Raw genomic sequence first — 14,414 nt, forward strand, 5'->3', positions numbered from 1 at the left:
TGCACATGAATACAGTGTCTGGCAGATACTACATATCTCAGGTGTAAAGAATGTATCACATTCTGTCTCAAAAAGACATTTGTATTCAATAGCCCTCAACCTTGGAATGATTTATAGCAGCTGGCAGTTAGAAGTGTGGTGCATTTGAATTCTGCATTCTCATCATGATTAAAAACTCCCCTGTTCCCTCTCTATTGATATGCCACCATACTTTCAAACTATGTAGGGCCACAACTCACTTTCCTTTCCTCTCAGTAATTCCTTGAATTTCATCAAACAAACAAAAAAAAAACGATTGTTTAAAGAGCCCTTCTCTCAGCGTCTCTGTGACACCGTCATTGACACCGTCTCTTGGGGGCTGAAGTCGTTACTTTCATGCGTGGTAAGAATTTCAAGAATTGTCAAGTTTATGTGAATGGAAGGTGATGTTAAATGTGAACACACTGGAGGATAAGTCCTTATTCTGTGTGGAATCGTGGATGATGTGCAGCACTGTGACCTCTGGCTCGTACAGTTTGTTGCCATGCCAATAAAAAAAAAGATTCTAGCAGTTTAAAAATATCCCAGTCTATTCATCCCACGCATACAATCTGTATTTCAAGCAATTAATTACTGTAATAGAAAAAGTTAAATGACTAGTGATATGTCTATTTTACAATTGACCTTAATTTATTGAATTACAGTATATAACTTGTAAAGTACTTCCCTTTACTTATGGCATTCTGATTTCAATGGCTTTAGACCCTTTTTTCCCCCTTCTTTTTTTTAAGAATTAGCAAGCCAACAATTTTGTGAACTGTTATTCTCTCCTACAGTGTCTTTGCCATATCAAACCCACTCAATTCTTCTGACAGTGTACTACATTGTGCTAAATAACAAAGCCACAGAAATTCAGATACAGACTGAACATTGCATTCATTAAAACAATCTTCAGAATAATATAAACTTCCCGAGCAATGACTCAAGTGTCGATCCCCTCTGAGTCCAATTGTTAGCCCGAATGCAAGTAACTGAGTGGAGTTTGTAGTTTCTCGATCATATTCATTTGATCACATCTGTTGCAATGGGGATTAGGTTTGTTGTGATTTTGAATGGTCTTTCTCCTCTTTCTTTGTGGCTGGTGTTCCTTATCTTGGCACAAATTCAACTCCAATATCCACAACTACACTCTCTCTACTGTTCAATAGTGCAGCCTGGGCGTCCACCCACTCAGACTCATCATAGTGTCCAGTGAAGACCTTGTGAGGTGACCCAGCGTGTCATGTGACCTCACCCGGGGCAGCACCTTGTGAGGTGACCCAGCGTGTCATGTGACCTCACCCGGGGCAGCACCTGTGAGTTGCCTCGGAGGCGACGTCTTCGTCTGATGAATGGGCCGGCGGTGATGAGCAGCCCGCAGAGCAGCAGGCAAAGGTCACGGCGGTTGGGAAGCTGGTGGTGATGCTTCTCCTCTTTCAGCCAGGACCTCTGCTGCCTCTCGGCCTGATAACCACGGCCAAAGGTCAGTCTGTCGGATTCAAAATCCATCAATTGATTCGTTCACCCCACTCGCCTATCTGCTTGTTGGGTGAAGCAAGGTTTTCAAACAGAACTTGTTTGCTGGTGGAAGATTGGAATAAATATATACTGTGTCTGTGTATATATATATATAAAAGCAAGATTGGAATAAATTCTGCTTAACCTAGGAATGACCCCAGGAATATTTTATTATGTATTTTATACTGTATTTATACTATATTATATATGTATTTATTATATATATATATGTGTGTGTGTGTGGTTAAGTGCCGCATGCAAGAGGAACGTTACTCAACGGACCCACATGTCACACAGGGCAGATGATAATAATATTCTTTGTGTCCTACTTCCTCTGCATTGATCTGTATCACCATGTGGCACACAGTCATGAGGCTTACATCCAGCTTGCCGCCTAGAAATACCTGGAACTGTCAAGTGTAGCCTAGACCCCACTGAGTCAGGGGCGTATCTAGATCCAGCACTCTACTGGGGCACAGGGGGGCACAGAAGTATATGAAGCGGGCGCGCGCAGCGCGTCCGAGAATAAATTTTTTGCCGGTTTTGGCCGGTTTTTTGGGCGAAAATGGGTGGATTTTGTAACTATTTTTTTTTTTAACTTTATTTCGGTTTTAGGGTTAGGTTAGGGTTATGTTATTTAATTATTTTGGGGAGCCAGCCCCCCAAACTCCTGAAATGCATAGAAATCTATGAAATAAATAAAACAATCTGACATTTATATTAAAAAGAGCTAGCCCCCCAAACCCCTAAAATACATAGAAATCTATGCATTTTGGAACAGTTACTATATATATAGTCAAGAAAGCATTTAGTCATACTTAAAGTTTAAAGTGCTTTACTTGCATTGAACATTGCATTGAACATTGAGGAGACACATGACACATAATTGTACATCTCCGCTGAACCAAATGATCACACATATAAACTCCATTTCCGCCTGTCTCTTAGCAATAAACAAATGGATGACGAACAACTTCCTAAAATTAAATGAGGGCAAAACTGAAATCCTACTAGTCGGTCCTATAACAAAAAGAGAAATGTTACAGAGCAATATGGGGCAACTTACTCCTTGGATCAAACCCGAAGTTACAAGTAAGTAACCTACACTGGCTTCCGGTAACATTTAGAATTGATTTCAAGGTCCTCCTCTTTATATACAAAGTATAAACATTGCGATCATCTACTACTGGTCTATTGAAGGTTCCAAGCCACAGTCTAAAGAAAATCGGGGATGCAGCCGTTGCTAACTATGCACCAAAGTTATGGAACACACAATGGACATTAGGGAAGCTAGATCTCTTAATATTTTCAGAAATAAGCTAAAAACGTACCTCTTCACCATAGCCTTCTAATACACCCCGCTGTTGATTGTACTGTAGCACTATTTTACTCTGGCCATTCTATTGCATAATTTTACTATCTATTCTACTATTCTATTATTGCACTGTATTATTGGTGTGCAAACCAGTCAACTTACAAAAAAGAGCCTGTTGGAGGATTTCAACAAGATAAATGCGACAACAGTGCAAAATATTTCGCTATAATATTTCAAAGCGAATTAAAAAATATTATAATAATTATTTGATCATGTTAAATGATAATTTGATCATGTTAAAAAAGGGAAAATAAAAAACATGTTAAAATGTATTTGTTATTTTTTATTATTTTTATCAGTGGGGCACAGATGATCATCAGTAGGGCACGTGCCCTACTGATAGTGGTCTAAATACACCGATGCACTGAGTTAGTGCTTTGCATGAATTACGGCCATTTCAACCAGGTTCATCATCAGAAAACATAATTAAAGTACTAATCGATCATATGAAAAATGTTTACATAATGAATGTTATGATAGCCATGAGTAATATATTTACATGTAGTATAAGTCATATTTACGTTTTCGGCAAAAGTCAATAATGATTGTGGTCGCGGGCAAGTGTTCTCACCGCTAGACTAACCTGCCCATCCATCCTGATACAAACACAGCAATACTATGATTAGATTAGATTAAAATATATTGTCATTATACAGCACAAGTACAGTGGTTAGGGTTCGATGGTTATGGTTGGTCTAGGGTTTGGGCAATGCTATGCCTCTCATGCGAGCTCCCTGGGTTTGCTCCCCAGCAGAGGAACTCAAACGTTTTCTGAAAACGTTAAAAGTGTAATTATTGGGGCGGTCAGGTCAGGTAGCGGAGATTGTGGTCGTCACCAATGCAAGAGGCTGCGGTCTCGGCTCCCGGAGAGTCAGCATTGCCTTCGCTCGGGCTGATCGCTATACTAACTCGTTTGGCTGAGTTAGGGGGAGGGGAGCCGTGGGTGGGTCCTGGGCGTTGTGGACAGCGACCCCTACAGTTCGGTCGGGGCGCCTGCTCAGCGAAGGTAGGAACTGGGGAGAGGTAGTGCGGCCTCCCACACGTTACACTCTCCCAGTGAGAATCTGCACGGCCAGGCTGGCTGCCGGCTGGCTGCACATGCGTCGGAGGAAAGCATTTGACAGTCTCCGGCCTCTCGGACCAACAGTAGGGGAAAGTGCGCAACAACCAGGAAGTGGGTTGGGAATTGACATAACGACTAACAGTGGGATGGGAGAAAAATCGGAAAAAGAAATAAAAATAAAATAAAAATAAAAAAGTGTAATTGTTTTGATATGTAATATATGTACTTATTTGTAATATGTACACATTGTGTGTTTGGGGTTTGCTCGCCTCAGGGAGCAAACCTCTAGCGTTATCTGGTGGTCAGTCGATCTGGTAGGTGTTGGACCCATGTGCAGTATAGAACAGATACGACAAAAGGCAGGTGTTGGTTTTCAAACAAGGCACTGTTACTTTAATTGCGTAACGAACGGCACACGCAGACGATGATTTAAAAAATGAAAAAGGGAGATGAATCTCCATCTCAAAAGCATGTTATATATAAATCCCCAATACATAGGGTTCTCACACGATAAACGTGAAAACAAAGTGGAGAGAGCACTGTCTCCAAAACAAGTTACTTGGTACACACGTCAAACGATGGACTTGCATATACACACAATACGATAATCTTCCAATAGCGGATACACATGGTAATCAATGAGGACATGGTTATTCAAACACATAGCGACATACTCATCTTCCCTGACAAGGAACGATAAGACTAGAGCTGTAGGTATTACTAACAGTTTGCTGATCGACTGACACTGGCGGTGCGACAAGGACGAGAATATAAGGAGACATTTAACGAGTCACACCAGGTACGAATCAGTGTAATTAGGGCATGGAGACAGGTCAATTACCCACCAGATAACGCTAGAGGTTTGCTCCCTGAAGCGAGCAAACCCCAAATGTTACACATTGTAAATATGCGATAAAATACATAAATATTCTACTTTAATAATGTACAATAATATGTACCTTTTTTCCTGTGGTCAATTATGACATATTTGAATGGAAATCGTGCTATCGTCTATTTAGTACGGTTCTACCGGCTTTCCAGACATCATGACACGGTTACTCAAGTTAATCCAGTTTCAGCTATTAGTGCGGGTGTACTTCATTAGAAAATAGTTCTCACTGAAGCTGTTCACTACAAGGTCTGTGGATTATCTTGAGGAGCTGTGTCATTATTTCTGGAAGGAGTAATTGCTGTTGAGTTTTATTTAAATGTTTTTTTATGAGTGCCACAAACCCAACAGCAGATATCTCTAAAACTAGGCTAATCACACCGAAACTATCTGGATGGATAGATAGCACTTATGGGAAAGAGGAAAATATGTTTTTTTTTGGGTGAACTACCCCTTTTGTCTACATTTTGCTCCTTCCATTTCTCTTCTATCCTGACAAGTGCCCCAGTTTCTACTGATCTACTGATGAAAAACATCTCCATGACAGGATGCTGGAGCCACCATGCTTTACAGTAGACAGGATGTTTGTTTGTGTTGTAATCATTTAAATACCAAATGCTAAGACAGCAATGTCCCATTTGTATAACACACACACACACACACACACACACACACACACACACACACACACACACACACACACACACACACACACACACACACAAACACAAACACAAACACAAACACACACACGCACGCACGCACGCACACACACACACAGTAAGTGATGTATTGGGTTTTCACCAAATGTAACATTTACTGTAGCATGTAGGCGAAAGTCCACATGGCTTCAAAATCTAGTAATGGCTTCCTTCTCGCCGTTCATTCCACACAGGCCAGAATGTTGAAGCGCTTCATGAATTCTTCTGAAAAGGTCATTATGGTCTTGGCCGTGTTCCAGGCGATATTTAAGGCCTTTGAAATCTTCCTATATCATTTTCATGACATGCACAGCAGATCTGATTTTCCTCTGAAATAATCAGAATCTCTACAACTGAACACAGTTGGAGGGAATGGAGGCCAATTAGCTTGGTGTGTGATCTGGAAGGTGACTGGTTAACCTCGGTGCTCTAGTTTACAATTGTGTACACTCTTCAATTCCAGTTCTTGTTTTTAATTTGTAAAAAAAATCTGAAATGTTGAGAATTAGTTTTCCTTTAAAGGTTAAAGGTGCTATATAAGGGCGGCTGATTGGCGCAGTGGGCAAGGCACTCGCCACTAACGCAGGAGACGCTGGGTTCGAGCCCAGCTCTCTGCGTTGCTACCGGTTTGGCCGGTCGTTCATACTAACACAATTGGCAAGTGTTAGAGGGTGGGAAAGCCGGTGGGTGGGGATGGGAGAAAAAAAATGGGGAGAAAAAGTGGATAAAAAGAAAAAGGTGCTATATATAACATTTCTATGTTGAATAATCATTTAAAAATAAAGAATACATCCACAGAGCTTTTAGAAAGGTGCAAAATAAAAGTGTTGCTTTCCCCCCAAAAGATTATTGATTAAAAAAACATTTGTGGGTCCAAAATGAATGTTTACAAGCGATCATTATATGATATTCGGTAATAATAATAATAATAATAATAATAATAATAATAATAATAATAATAATAATAATAATACACTTTATTTGTATAGCACCTTTCATACAGAAACTGCAGCTCAAAGTGCTTCACAACAGAAAAAAAGACACGCATAAAATGAGCACATAAAGTGCAGACATATAAAATCACAGTTTTCCACATTAGGATCTAACATCCCAACAGGCCACCTTGTTTATGGTTTGATTCAGTTTTACATAGACAATAATAATAAGAGTAAGATAAAAATAGACAGTAAAATAGTGCAATAGTGCAATAGTGCAATAGTGCAATAGTGCAATAGTGCAGTGCAATATAATAGTAGAATAGAATAGATCATAAAATATTAGTGCCGTCAATAGATTTTTCTTTTTTTACTAATTAATCTCACAATTTTCTGTAATTAATCTAGATGAATCTAGATAAAAAATCGCTTCTACTTAAGACTGAAGCTTTATTTTTGATTTTTTTATTGATCTTTTTCTCCCCTCCTTTTTCCTCCAATTTTCTCCCATCCCAATGTTAGTCGTTATGCCAATTCCCAATCCCCTTCCTGGTTGCTGCGCACTTACCCCCCACAGTCGGTCTGGGAGAGTGGAGGCTATCACGTGCTTCCTCCGACACACGTCTAGCCAATCAACCGCTTCTTTTCACCTGGCAGCGCGGACTCTCACTGAGAGCGTATAACGTGTGGAAGGATCACACTATCGCCCTTAGATCCTATCCACGCTTAGCAGGCGCCCCGACCGAACTGTAGGAGTCGCTGTTTACAACGACCCGGACCCACCCCGCCAGCTTCTCCCACCCTCTAATACTGCCAATTGTATTAGTGTGAACGGTCAGCCATGCTGGTGACAACCCCGGAGCTGTGAGCTTCAAAGATTCAAAGACTATTTTAATAGCTTTCTTTGAATACAAGGACTATGGGACTAATGGGCGGAGCAAGGCGCGTAGGCCCGATAGATGTAGCCGCTGAGGCCCCCTTTACGACCACCAGAAAACCGGGCAGGGTCCTGGCCCTCATGCTCGTCCTAACGAGGAGCGGAGGGCTAGAACACCGACTATGTGAAAAAAGGGTGCAGTACCCAAAAAAGTATAAAGAGAGTAGACCACGTGAAAAAACTACCTCACCACGCATCCCGCCCACTTACCTAGCGACGGGATGCAGGGAAGGTTCCAGCCCCATGGACCGGACGAGAAACAGGGCTCTCCGTCGGGTCCATGAGCTAGAACCCGCCGAAGGGACCTGGTGAGGACAAGGAAGCCACGCCATACATGCCCTCCCCAGGCATTGCTTATGACACCACCTCCCCTTCGTCATGACCACCGATTTCCACATTACAACGAATCGTTGATTGGAAGGTGGGAGTTCAGGATGAGCCCTGAGTCTCTGACGCAGCCGCACCTCCATTACTCGGCGTACCAGAGGGAGGGGGGGGGGGGGTACGTAGTGTGACCACTGGCCTACCGGGGAGACATTCACTCTTGAAAAGGGTTGCTCCTTTAACCTAGGCTGACAGGTACCTTAGTAAGAGCAGGGCTCGACCGTGCCTGGAGGAGACGTACTGCTCCTTTAGACCATGAGCCACACAGCAGCGCTTTGAGGGGCTAACTGCTAAAAACAGTACCTCGGTGCCCCTCCCCCCCGGAGGAGGGGGATCCCCCATGCTGTCAGGCCTGCCCTGCTATCTCCTCCTGGAGAAGCACAGAGTCTTCAGGCTGACAGGTACCTTAGTAAGAGCAGAGCTCGACCGTCGCCTGGCGGAAACCAAACTGGACCAACCCGGTCCGGCGCGACCAGAGTCCTGGGTCCCTTATGCCGCCGCCCCGCTTTTAAAACCGGTTATCCCAGGCGGGGAGGTACACGTTCTGACCATAAACCACAGGGGGCACTACCGGGACAGACTGCCCAAAAGCAGCTCCGCGGTGGCCCAACCGCAACCCCTCTGTGACGTACGATCTGTCTCGTCATTTTCTCCTGGAAACGTAGGAGACCCTCAAGCTGAGCAGATTCCTAGCATTCTGAACGGAACAGAGCTCGACTGCCGCCTGGCGGAGACGTACTCCTTCCTGACTGACCACATAAACGCTGCTATGTTGTTCGGACCCAAGACAGCGTTTACAAACGCCCGGGACCAGGCACCACCTTCCCTTACCCAGTAAGTTAATTGTGTCAAAGAACAGGGGGACAGGCCTTTAAATTTTCAGCCCACACTGGGGCTGAAAATGGCCTGTTTTGCCAAAAGAAAAGGTCTTGATTCGAAATTGGCCTCTGATTGGCCAGGGCTTATAATAGCTGCAGGCTCTGGTAACAGAGCCAGGTTAGTAAAACGCGCAAACGGCGCTGGGGGTATTTCTGATAAGACCCCAACCCATCGTTTCACCCCCATCTGAAAATAGGAGAGGCCTGGGCCCTCGTAGGACCTTCGGCACGGGATTTTCTGACAGAACCTGGGAAAAAACACCAGTCGCTACATTAACCTCTTTAAGAGGGAGCAACGCTTATTTTCCCCGCAGACCAGATATATTTGATAGCGTGAGCTGGGATCCTTAGCCGAGCAGCCTGACAAATTTACCTACACAACCATTTCTCGGATTAATTTCAGGACTGGAACCCTGTGATGATATTTAGACGGGACGCACACAAAAACCTCACTCTTTTCGAGTCAGCAGGTATGGGCACCCCTCCTCTGCATCAAGCAGGATATGTAAATATCTGCTCTCGATGCTGGGGACGTCAGTCCATTCTGACAGGGGGAGGGGGACCTCACGTACATAGTAATTATGCTGATGTGTAAGGGGATCCCCTTAGCTGCTTCTTAAACTCTCTGAGGAGGAGGCTCTGAAACTCTCGGAGGAGGAGGCTCTGAAACTCTCTGAGGAGGAGGCTCTGAAACTCTCTGAGGAGGCTCTGAAACACTCTGAGGTTCTGAAACTCTCTGAGGAGGCTCTGAAACTCTCTGAGGAGGCTCTGAAACTCTCTGAAGAGGCTCTGAAACTCTCTGAGGAGGCTCTGAAACACTCTGAAGAGGTTCTGAAACTCTCTGAGGAGGCTCTGAAACTCTCTGAGGAGGCTCTGAAACTCTCTGAGGAGGTTCTGAAACTCTTTGAGGAGGCTCTGAAACTCCCTGAGGAGAAGGCTCTGAAACTCTCTGAGGAGGCTCTCCACGGCTTGCGATTATCACACGCACCCTTTGTCAGGATCTCACAAAATTTATATAGTACACCCAAAAAATAAGGGTTTATATATATGTATGTCATATATGTTACGATGAATTGAAAATGGGGGACCCTGATGTAAACAAGACGAAAGTCTTTCTCTGGTCTGCATCCCCTTAACAATTGTATGTATTGAGCTGTACTGTACTGTACCCATTCTGCAATCTGTTAATAGAGTTTTCAATCAATTCAATCAATTACTCCTAAAACCCACCTCACCCCTGCCCATGTTGACAACCTAGGATGGCTTAGAGTAGATGACAGAGTACAGCAACTTGCAATGGGCCTGGTCTACAAGATACACTACACCACTAAGATACCCATGTACATGTCAAAATAGTTCCCAAAGGTCAGTGAATACCACGGCCGCAACACCAGAGGGAGTTCCACAAATCATGTTCAACCCAGATTCGGCTCAAACAAGGGATTAAACATGTTTTGCAATTATGCCACAACAATGTGGAACACCATACCCACAGCCGAAAATAATGTGAATCCCTACCCACCTTCAAAACCGCTCTCAAAGAGCACCTACGGGAGGCTGCAATTCTAAACTGGCCCCGTTAAATGTCCAATATATAGATCAGAGCAGTTTGTATGGATAATAATAAACAAACAGACTGAAACTCACGTCAGTCTCCTCTTACCGTTGGGCGATGAGAGTGGAGCAAACAGATCCCAGTTATGTGATGGGGATCGAGGCGATCCAGTTCCGGTTTGTATAATACTAATACATGCCCAAATCATGTGGATTATTGAGTTATGGCAACGATCCATATCCACGGTGTGTGTCTTGAGTCCCGCGACGATAAACGAGCTCCAACGGGCATATCCGGTTTGGCAACTCGCCGATCAGCCACCAGGTGGCAGTATTGAAGCGTTGCAGAGTTGTGCCGGCTCACACAGCATCAGACAAGTCTCCGTGAGTGAAATATGAATACCATGGCGAAAATATGAAATATGATCAGAATAACGTTGTACGCCGTGATCTGGCAGAATTAGCATGAACTTGAAACACGTCGTAAGCCGTTTCCGGCGGAGAAAGGGTTAACAATTGTGTGTATTGAGCCGTACTGTATTGTGCCCATTCTGCAATATGTTAATAAAGTTTTCAATCAATCAATCAATCAATCAATCAATCAATCAATCAATCAATCAATCAATCAATCAATCAATCCATACTTCCCATGTCCCCATGTGGAATGCACCTGCTTGGATGAATGATGCTGGTGCTCTAGTGCGACATCTAGTCTAATGTTATCTATAGCACCTTATGTATTTTGAAAAAGTGTGTTGAATTTAAAGTAAGTACTTGTATCTTTGTTACATGGAGAATGAGCTAGCTCATCATTCAAAAGCATTTTTTTCCATATAGAGGCATTATTAATTTCCATACTAGCTAGCATCTTTGCCACAGTTCAGCAAAATAGAAATAGTAAAAAAAATTGCTGGACAAATCAGATAAATATTTTGTTGTTACAACTCTAATGCTCAAACACTCCTATCAATAACTAATACTAATCAGCTATTAGATAAATACATAAATGCTATATCCAACATGCTATTGTATTTTGAGTTGTCCATACACAATACATAAATGTTGGATTATATTTGGATTCAGGTGAAGAGAGGGTGTCTATGTGTTTCCAAGACCTCCGGTACAAACATGTCCACACGTCTCTGCTCAGTCCTGCTTGTCATATATCACAAGAGGTCCAGAGATAACCAGTTGCCATTTGAGAGAGAGAGAGAGAGAGAGAGAGAGAGAGAGAGAGAGAGAGAGAGAGAGAGAGAGAGAGAGAGAGAGAGAGAGAGAGAGAGAGAGAGAGATTTGCAGGGATGGCCATTATGCTGCATGTACAGTATTGACTCTGGAGACAATTCACCTGACACTGAACTGACTGCACTCACCGGCACGCACATCTGAAGATGTATTTTGATGAAATGTCATCTTTCAAACAGTCTTATAGTGAGCCGGCGGCCCCCAGAACCCTTCCGGGCCCCAGACCGGCTCCGTAAGATGTAGGAGGCAGGTGTGAGCACCATGAAAACAATGGCCTTTTGACAACTCCTATACAGTAGAAATTTGCATTACAGGCAATAACAGCAAAATGTCAGCAGTCATTCAAATGAAAAGCATCTTGGCTTTTCGGAATATAAAGTGAAGCATATCTATGACTTTGTGTTGATAGAAAATATAATGAAATGACCTCTTGTCCCCAAGAAAACGAGTGGAAACTCATTTGCGTCAGCAAGTCAGTTTTAGACACGAAATAATGTGAGGGGCAATTCATCCATGGACAATTAAATACATCCCAGGGGGAACACAGCCGATCTAAATATGCAGAGGAAATTGTTTTCCCCTTTCTTTGTGAGCAACAACATGTAGTTAGGAAGGCTGTTCTATTTTCATTTGTTTGCATTTAAAAATATAATCCCACTCGGGGCAGTCGAACATTTATTCATAGGATTTAGGAAAGCACCTTAAGCTGTACATGATAACAGCACGGAGCTGTTGAACAAAGCTATTTTGCAGTGGGCTATTGAATCCAGCCCCAAGTCCAGACCCCGGGTCGTTAGGGAGCCCTGCGTGTGGCTCGCTGCACATTCCACAGCTAGCCGGGTGCGATTGTTTGGCTCGGCTCTTTTCTTCATTAATGCACACGGAGCGCTCGCAGGGACTCGTGTTGATGCTAATGAGCGTAGTAGTTCGCTCCGGGGCCAGTCGCTCTCTTTTCATCAAGTTAATATTTGCGGAAGATGCCGGGATGGCGGCGCCAAAAGGACAGCTGTGACGGGGAGGTGTTGCTGTGGCTCCTTTAACTACCACACTACAGAAGGTTAACCCTTTCACTACCACACTGCAGAAGGTTCACCTGTTCACTACCACACTGCAGAAGGTTCACCCTTTAACTACCACACTACAGAAGGTTAACCCTTTCACTACCACACTACAGACGGCTAACCCGTTCACTACCACACTACAGAAGGTTAACCCTTTCACTACCACACTACAGACGGTTAACCCTTTCACTACCACACTACAGGCGGTTAACCCTTTCACTACCACACTACAGAAGGTTAACCCTTTCACTACCACACTACAGACGGTTAACCCTTTCACTACCACACCACAGAAGGTTAACCCTTTCACTACCACACTACAGATGGTTAACCCTTTCACTACCACACCACAGAAGGTTAACCCTTTCACTACCACACTACAGACGGCTAACCCGTTCACTACCACACTACAGAAGGTTAACCCTTTCACTACCACACTAAAGCCGGTTAACCCTTTCACTACCACACTACAGACGGTTAACCCTTTCACTACCACACTACAGAAGGTTAACCCTTTCACTACCACACTACATACGGTTAACCCTTTCACTACCACACTACAGACGGTTAACCCTTTCACTACCACACTACAGACGGCTAACCCGTTCACTACCACACTACAGAAGGTTAACCCTTTTACTACCACACTACAGACGGTTAACCCTTTCACTACCACACTACAAACGGTTAACCCTTTCACTACCACACTACAGAAGGATAACCATTTCACTACCACACTACAGACGGTTAACCCTTTCACTACCACACTACAGAAGGTTAACCCTTTCACTACCACACTACAGACGGTTAACCCTTTCACTACCACACTACACACGGTTAACCCTTTCACTACCACACTACAGAAGGATAACCATTTCACTACCACACTACAGACGGTTAACCCTTTCACTACCACACTACAGAAGGTTAACCCTTTCACTACCACACTGCAGAAGGTTAACACTTTCACGACCACACTACAGATGGTTAACCCTTTCACTACCACACTGCAGAAGGTTCACCCTTTCACGACCACACTACAGATGGTTAACCCTTTCACTACCACACTACAGACGGTTAACCCTTTCACTACCACACTACAGAAGGTTAACCCTTTCACTACCACACTACATACAGTTAACCCTTTCACTACCACACTACAGAAGGTTAACCCTTTCTCTACCACACAACAGAAGGTTAACCCTTTCACTACCACACTACAGAATGTTAACCCTTTCCCTACCACACAACATAAGGTTAACCCTTTCACTACCACACTACAGAAGGTTAACCCTTTCACTACCACACTACAGACGGTTTCACTAGTGTGGTAGTGAAAGGGTTAAGTCACAGGGTCAGGACAGGAGTCTGCTGTCCTTCAGGCATTTCTGACAGACTGACTAATACCTTGCGGCTCCGATGTGCTCTGAAGCCCTGCATTCTGGTAATAATTGGTATTATGTTGTGCGAAGGGGGGGACAGACACCCAACAAGGATGTTTTGTTTTCTTTCTTTATTGTTCCTTCAGAGAGAGAGAGAGAGAGAGAGAGAGAGAGAGAGAGAGAGAGAGAGAGAGAGAGAGGGAGAGAGAGAGAGAGAGAGAGAGAGAGAGAGAGAGAGCGGAACAATGTCCTCTCTAATTAGTAGTACTACAGTTCATTAACATTAGGGTGTGATTGTAAGCCGGGGCCCTGTGCCTGGCTTTAGTACCTCCGGTGAGTGATGCTGCCTCGTGTTTGACCTCGTTTAAGCCGCTCTCTCCTTATTTCACTTGGGGAAACTGGAGCTCAGATGAAAATTGATATATATAAATTTGTTCTGCCTGTCCAATAACCTCGATATTGATTCTGTAAACT

Source organism: Notolepis coatsorum, assembly GCF_963971535.1.
Source record: "Notolepis coatsorum genome assembly, chromosome: 1".
Taxonomy (NCBI): Eukaryota; Metazoa; Chordata; class Actinopteri; order Aulopiformes; family Paralepididae; genus Notolepis; species Notolepis coatsorum.